The following is a 7399-nucleotide window of genomic DNA, read 5'->3' as shown; positions in this document are numbered from 1 at the left end:
AATGGCCCCATTCAAGATGGACTTGGACGCGGTTCGACGTCACGGGATAAATGGACCCTCCTGAACACTACATTTCCCTACGGCGGAACCGCGGGATTCAGTGCTGGCTAATTCCTGTTCGCTCGCAGCTACTAAGGAAATCCTTGTTAGTTTCTTTTCCTCCGCTTAGTAATATGCTTAAATTCAGCGGGTAATCTCGCCTACTCTGAGGTCGTCGTGAACGTGAATTGTATGAAAATTCAATCGAATTTCATAAAAATCGCTCAAAGGCAAAAAAAACAAAGTCTAGAGGAGAGTGCGTTCGAACACAACAATATTCATATTATAACGTATATAAATGATAAATATACCGCGACACGCGCGACTCCGTATCGTCGCGAAAAATCGTTCGCGAACGCGTCTTATGCGCCTCACCAGTGGTCTCTGCTGCGTCGCGTGTCTATATTCTCTTTTTACACTCTTCTCCTTCTTCTATCACATTTTACTCGATCGCGAAAAAGACTCTCGCTAGACGATCTCGCGCTCCGGTTAACTTTAACGCCCGTCCGAGAAGAATTTTCGGGGACTGGACGACCGAAGCGGATCTCGCGCGGTCTCGCGATCGACAGTGAAGAGAAGTGCAGAAGAGGAAAAGAAGACACGACAAACACACACCATGGGGCGACCGACGCGTTCGTTTCAACGCTTTCGCACAAAGTCGGCGGCGGTTATATATTTATATCATTATATTCCGGCGGACGGGACGCGACGTTCGAAAGCCTCGCCAAAGAGGAGCTCCTGCCTCTTCCTCTCTCTTTTCTACGAGAAAAGATAAACGTATTTTACGGGGATACGGAAACGTTACCACGTGGTGTCACACACGATCGTCCGTCTCTTCTCTATAGCAGAAACCGATAAAAATACACCTCCCGAAAGAGAGTATATGGTGATTCTTTTTATATATATATATATTTCGAAATACAACTGAACGTGGCGGAAGCGCACGGTGGTGGTCCAGCGAGGACACGCGACGACGGGGAATAAGAACTATTCGACCCGTTTACGAATACGCATGCTCGTCCCGCACGATTTTAACACACACCGTGTTTTTCTCCAGTCGTCAAAGCGTTCGTGCGTCGAATTCGAAAAATAAAAAAAAAAGAAAAACACCTTTTCTCTCTCTCGGGGTAAAAGAGTCGATGTGTATTGTGTATAAAGGTTCTGCGAGAAGTCTCGTTTTGACGTGTGTTCCGCCGATAACGACGATCCTCCGAAACGGGGATACAGAAACGTTACACCTCACAACACGATCTCCGTCTCTTCTCTATAGCAGAAACCGATAAAAATACACCTCCGAAAGAGAGTATATGGTGATTCTTTTTATATATATATATTTCGAAATTCAACTGAACGTGGCGGAAGCGCACGGTGGTGGTCCAGCGAGGACACGCGACGACGGGGAATAAGAACTATTCGACCCGTTACGAATACGCATGCTCGTCCCGCACGATTTTAACACACACCGTGTTTTTCTCCAGTCGTCAAAGCGTTCGTGCGTCGAATTCGAAAAATAAAAAAAAGAAATACACCTTTTCTCTCTCTCTCGGGGTAAAAAGAGTCGATGTGTATTGTGTATAAAGGTTCTAGAAGTCTCGTTTTGCCGTGTGTTTCGGTAACGACGATCCTCCGAAACGTACATCTCATTCGTAAGAGAGGAAGAAAACAATCTCCCTGGGGCCAGTCGGTAATATACCGACATACGACGTGTCGTGCACATCCGTCTCACGCACGGTATACAAAATATGAATAAAACGTGTGTAGTCTCTCTCTCTCTCGACTTCTTAATATTTTCTTTCACCTCTGACGCATCATTTCAGGTGACGTCGGGAGCGCGGGAAAAAAAATTTTTCTAAACACACGAAACCGTTCATCTCACGAACAGCCGAAAAAGTTGTCGCTCAGATCCATATCGCAGTGGAGCGGTATCCGCGGGCGGTCGTAATTGAACGACGCACGACGCCGCGAACACTCACGCGAGTCCATACAAACGATTCCGATCGTTTTGCAACAACTAGAACGTACACTGTCCGTGAAATTCACAGAATTTTCGCGTGTCCGCGACAAACGCCGACGAGACACCCATCGTTCGCTCGTACGTAGCATCCTTCTCTTAACCCGACTCAGAAACGTTCTTTGCGCCCTTCGGTAAAAAAACGTTCGATCCGAAGAGGTGAACGACGGCGGGGATTTGACAGAGCTACGCAAGCAGTGTATGGTACGTAAACGACCCTCAGCCAGGCGTGGTCCAGGAATTGTATCCGTGGACCGCAATGTGCGTTCGAAATGTCGATGTTCATGTGTCCTGCAGTTCACACGTTGACGCGCAATTAGCTGCGTTCTTCATCGACCCACGAGCCAAGTGATCCACCGTTCAGGGTAATCGTATAAATTTTATATTTCACATATATAATTTTATTCTCATTTGTTCGACCTAATATCTCTCTTCTTTCAAAGAGAAGATAAAAGTTGATACCTGAATCTCCGACCAGCGCGCGAAGGAGATTCAGGCGTCGCCTTGGAGACGACACCGAAGCCTTTCGAGACGAAAAACGTTCAAGTAATATGTATATATTTCTCGACGTTCCGGGCGTATAGTGCATTCAAAAACCCGCGAAAGACGCAGAAGACTCGCACGCGTGGAAACGACGGGGATATATTTTGTATCCTACCCGATACTGAATCCATCGCGTGCAGTCGACCCTCGCGTTCTTCCGATCAGACGCATCTATTGTTGCGCGCATGTTTTCGCGTCGCATCGCGCGAAACGTTGCACGAATCGTACCGATCGATCGATTGAAAGCAAATAATGAAAAAAGACTTCACAGCTGGCTCTTTGCCGGTCATTCGTCCCATGTTATCTCTTGCCGCGAAATTGGCGCGCAAGAGTTGGGTGTCAGACGCGCGGCTTTAAAACGAGCTTCACGGCCGGTCCCTTCGTTACCGCTTTCGTTCTTTCTCTCGGAACGACCATGAACGAACACGACGAGCGACGCTACGGCATACACACGTCCACGGATTCGATTAAAAAAACAGACTTCACAGCTGGCTCTTTGCCGGTCATTCGTCCCATATTATCTCTTGCCGCGAAATTGGCGCGCAAGAGTTGGGTGTCAGACGCACGGCTTTAAAACGAGCTTCACGGCCGGTCCTCTCAATTCCGTGTACGGTACACGCAAGATGCGGGTTCCACTTCCAGACTACCCGGTCCCTTCTCTCTACGAGAATCGATAGTAGAAGAACGGCTCGAAAACGCGTCTCAGAGACTAGGGGAAAAGAAGCGGTATGCGAGCGAAACGAAAACGCATTATGGAAACGTCGCGAAACAATGTTCGACGGTTGCTCGGTTCCAATCGTGCGGCCGTTTCAATTTCTCGTGCGCTTCACCGTCCCTCCGTAACTCTGGCCGATCGCGTATACCGAAGAGCCGACACGCGCAAAAACCACAGGCATTGTATACTGTATATATATATGTTACAGTCACAGCCTTCGCGCGTTTTACTCTCCGACGCGGGGTTTCCACGACGAAAGAGAGACAGTTTCGTGGCGGGTGACTCGGCCGAATCGCTACGACGGGTATTTCTATTATAGAACGAATCATCGCCACCCTTTACCAGTGCCCGACGAAGGAATCACAAGGTCATCTGGAGTTTACAATGCCAGCGACGGTAATTCCAACGAAGACCCGATAAGTCAACTCATCGTTCTATTTCTCCCCGTACAGAAAAGCGAATCGACGCTAACGCACCTCGCGCAAGCACGAACGTTCTCTTCGCGTGGATCATCCCATCGTCGAAAGATGTAAAGACGCATTGGAGATCGTGGTCTCTGGCGGGCTCATTGCACGCCCCACTGCATATCTTTCCTCGAATCGAGAATGATTCGTCCACTAAGGCTGCGAAACTACGCGTCGAGGAAACTAGGGGAAAGAAGCGGGATGCGAGCGAAACGACAATACATTATGGAAACGTCGCGAAACAATGTTCGGCGGTTGCTCGTTTCCTCCTGCGGACGTTTCATTGCTCGGGCGCTTCACGTCCCTCCGTAACCTTCGCGCGATCGCGTGCCCCGGAGAGCCGGCAACCGGTGAACCACAGGCGTATAAACTATAGTCTTCTATAGCAAGCCTTCGGCGGTTACTCTCCGACGCGGGGATTCCACGACGAGAGAGAATTTCGTGGCGGGTGACATCGGTCGAAACGCTACGACGGGTATTTCTATTATAGAACGAATCATCGCCACCCTTTACCAGTGCCCGACGAAGGAATCACAAGGTCATCTGGAGTTTACAATGCCAGCGACGGTAATTCCAACGAAGACCCGATAAGTCAACTCATCGTTCTATTTCTCCCCGTACAGACAAGCGAATCAACGCTATCGCACCTCACGCATGCACGAACGTTCTCTTCGCGTGAATCGTCCCATCGTCGAAAGATATAGCCGCTTGGAGATCGTGGCCCATCAAGTTCTTCCGTAACTCCTGCGCGATCGCGTACCCCGGAGAGCAGGCAACCGGTGAACCACAGGCGTATAAACTATAGTCTTCTATAGCAAGCCTTCGCGTTTACTCTACGACGCGGGGATTCCACGACGAGAGAGATTTTCGTGGCGGGTGACACGGCCGAATCGCTACGACGGGTATTTCTATTATAGAACGAATCATCGCCACCCTTTACCAGTGCCCGACGAAGGAATCACAAGGTCATCTGGAGTTTACAATGCCAGCGACGGTAATTCCAACGAAGACCCGATAAGTCAACTCATCGTTCTATTTCTCCCCGTACAGAAAAGCGAATCGGCGCTATCGCACCTCACGCAAGCAGGAATGATCTCTTCGCGTGGATCGTCCCATCGTCGAAAGATGTAAGACGTACAGAAATCGTGGTCCATCACGATTATTCGTAACTCTCCGAGTCGCGTATCTGAGAGTAGGACAAACGGAGAACCACAGGCATAAATAATACTATATGTTTCTTATATAGTTAGCCTTCGCGTTTTACTCTCCGACATGGGGATTCCACGACGAGAGAGAGTTTCGTGGCGGGTGTCTCGGCCGAATCGCTACGACGGGTATTTCTATTATAGAACGAATCATCGCCACCCTTTACCAGTGCCCGACGAAGGAATCACAAGGTCATCTGGAGTTTACAATGCCAGCGACGGTAATTCCAACGAAGACCCGATAAGTCAACTCATCGTTCTATTTCTCCCCGTACAGAAAAGCGAATCGACGCTATCGCACCTCGCGCGAGCACGTAACTACTCTTCGCGTGGATCGTCCCATCGTCGAAAGATGTAAGACGCACGGAAATCGTGGCCCATCAACGTTTTTTTGTAACTCTGCCGATCGCGTATCACAGAGCCGAGACGCACATACCACAGGCGTATAATACCGTTTTCTTTCGTATGGTAAGCCTTCGCGTTTACTCTTCGGCGCGGGGTTTCCACGTCGAGAGAGACATTCGTGGCGGGTGACATCGGTCGAAACGCTACGACGGGTATTACTATTATAGAACGAATCATCGCCACCCTTTACCAGTGCCCGACGAAGGAATCACAAGGTCATCTGGAGTTTACAATGCCAGCGACGGTAATTCCAACGAAGACCCGATAAGTCAACTCAACGTTCTATTTCTCCCCGTACAGAAAAGCGAATCGACGCTGTTGCACCTCACGCAAGCACGAACGTTCTCTTCGCGTGGATCGTCCCATCGTCGAAAGATGTAAGACGCACGGAAATCGTGGCACATCACGTGTTTTCGGAACTCTGTCGACCGCGTATCTCAGAGACGACGCGCGCGAACCACTGGCATATACTATTATATATCGCGTTTTACCCTCCGACGCGGGGATTCCACGACGAGAGAGAGTTTCGTGAGCGGGTTGACTCGGAAGAAACGCTACGACGGGTATTTCTATTATAGAACGCATCATCGCCACCCTTTACCAGTGCCCGACGAAGGAATCACAAGGTCATCTGGAGTTTACAATGCCAGCGACGGTAATTCCAACGAAGACCCGATAAGTCAACTCAACGTTCTATTTCTCCCCGTACAGAAAAGCGAATCGACGCAATCGCACCATACGCGTGCACGTAAACAACTCTTCGCGTGGATCGTCCCATCGTCGAGAGACGTAAGTTTTCATAGTATGAATTCGCGTTTTACTCTCCGACGCGGGGATTCCACGACGAGAGAGAGTTTCGTGAGCGGGTTGACTCGGAAGAAACGCTACGACGGGTATTTCTATTATAGAACGCATCATCGCCACCCTTTACCAGTGCCCGACGAAGGAATCACAAGGTCATCTGGAGTTTACAATGCCAGCGACGGTAATTCCAACGAAGACCCGATAAGTCAACTCAACGTTCTATTTCTCCCCGTACAGAAAAGCGAATCGACGCAATCGCACCATACGCGTGCACGTAAACAACTCTTCGCGTGGATCGTCCCATCGTCGAGAGACGTAAGTTTTCATAGTATGAATTCGCGTTTTACTCTCCGACGCGGGGATTCCACGACGAGAGAGAGTTTCGTGAGCGGGTTGACTCGGAAGAAACGCTACGACGGGTATTTCTATTATAGAACGCATCATCGCCACCCTTTACCAGTGCCCGACGAAGGAATCACAAGGTCATCTGGAGTTTACAATGCCAGCGACGGTAATTCCAACGAAGACCCGATAAGTCAACTCAACGTTCTATTACTCCCCGTACAGAAAAGCGAATCGACGCAATCGCACCATACGCGTGCACGTAACAACTCTTCGCGTGGATCGTCCCATCGTCGAGAGACGTAAGTTTCATAGTAAGCCTTCGGCGTTTTACTCTCCGACGCGGGGATTCCACGACGAGAGAGAGAGTTTCGTGAGCGGGTTGACTCGGAAGAAACGCTACGACGGGTATTTCTATTATAGAACGCATCATCGCCACCCTTTACCAGTGCCCGACGAAGGAATCACAAGGTCATCTGGAGTTTACAATGCCAGCGACGGTAATTCCAACGAAGACCCGATAAGTCAACTCAACGTTCTATTTCTCCCCGTACAGAAAAGCGAATCGACGCAATCGCACCATACGCGTACACGTAAACAACTCTTCGCGTGGATCGTCCCATCGTCGAGAGACGTAAGTTTTCATAGTATGAATTCGCGTTTTACTCTCCGACGCGGGGATTCCACGACGAGAGAGAGTTTCGTGAGCGGGTTGACTCCGAAGAAACGCTACGACGGGTATTTCTATTATAGAACGCATCATCGCCACCCTTTACCAGTGCCCGACGAAGGAATCACAAGGTCATCTGGAGTTTACAATGCCAGCGACGGTAATTCCAACGAAGACCCGATAAGTCAACTCAACGTTCTA

At 49.4% G+C, this 7399-nt stretch overlaps 1 non-coding gene across 1 annotated transcript; it reads right to left on the bottom strand.

Annotated features, from left to right (window-relative positions):
• Positions 1-2263: 2263 nt before the first annotated feature.
• LOC143175894 (5.8S ribosomal RNA) lies at positions 2264-2418 on the bottom strand. Its single transcript, XR_013000542.1, has one exon. It is a non-coding gene; the product is annotated as a 5.8S ribosomal RNA (ribosomal RNA).
• Positions 2419-7399: the final 4981 nt, after the last annotated feature.

The sequence above is a fragment of the Nomia melanderi genome, unplaced genomic scaffold (assembly GCF_051020985.1).
Source record: "Nomia melanderi isolate GNS246 unplaced genomic scaffold, iyNomMela1 scaffold0242, whole genome shotgun sequence".
NCBI classification, from domain to species: domain Eukaryota; kingdom Metazoa; phylum Arthropoda; class Insecta; order Hymenoptera; family Halictidae; genus Nomia; species Nomia melanderi.
This window is presented reverse-complemented; position numbering and strand designations above follow the sequence as displayed.